The sequence below is a fragment of the Tupaia chinensis genome, unplaced genomic scaffold (genome assembly GCF_000334495.1).
Source record: "Tupaia chinensis unplaced genomic scaffold, TupChi_1.0 Scaffold000414_1, whole genome shotgun sequence".
NCBI classification, from domain to species: Eukaryota; Metazoa; Chordata; class Mammalia; order Scandentia; family Tupaiidae; genus Tupaia; species Tupaia belangeri.
The window spans coordinates 2,786,361-2,786,952 of NW_006159919.1; the positions used below are offsets into that span (position 1 = coordinate 2,786,361).

General features: G+C 57.6%; 1 protein-coding gene across 5 annotated transcripts in view; it reads left to right on the forward strand.

Annotated features, from left to right (window-relative positions):
* The first annotated feature begins 332 nt into the window (after window positions 1-332).
* Window positions 333-592, forward strand: part of ZNF521 (zinc finger protein 521) — a 333,149-nt gene continuing 332,889 nt past the window's right edge. For all 5 annotated transcript variants that reach the window (XM_027774205.1, XM_006154537.3, XM_027774206.1 and 2 more), the window contains exon 1: window positions 333-503. The gene's annotated coding sequence lies outside the window, so the exon portion shown is untranslated. The remainder of the gene's footprint in view (window positions 504-592) is intronic.

The following is a 592-nucleotide window of genomic DNA, read 5'->3' on the forward strand; positions in this document are numbered from 1 at the left end:
CTTTTAAAAAACGTCCGACCGTGCAAAGCCAAACAATCAATTCCCCCTTTCGCCCCCTTAAGAACAAATTGTTGCCTCCTTTTACATCCATCCTACCAGAAGGGGGACCTTTCCACTTTCAGATGCTCCTCCGCTTTAATTTCTGAAGAGAAAAAAAAGCGAGCAGAAGAGCCCCGAGATCCGCCGTGCAGCTCTAATAACATTACGGCGGCGCGGGTGTGCAGGCTCCGGATCCGCGCGCCGCGGCCGGCGCCTCCAGTCCGGGTCTTGGCGGGACCCCTCCTCCCTCCCGCTCCCCGCGCTCTCGCCTTTTAATCATGCCCCTCTGTCTGTGTGTGAGTGCAGGCAGGCTGACAATGATTTCCTCAGTGATTACGTACAGAGCGAGTCCCTGCGGGTTAGGGGCCCCCTCTGGAGCCATCCTGATGGCTTTGGGGGCCTTGCTTCCATTTTCCATTATTATGTGGACTACCGGAGCGACAGCGCAGTCCAAGACCTTGCAGGTTTGTGATGAGGAGGGAGCACACAGCACACTCCTTCTCCTCCTCCTGCTCCCGGCTCTCCTCCTCCTCCTCCTCCTGCTCTCGCCGCC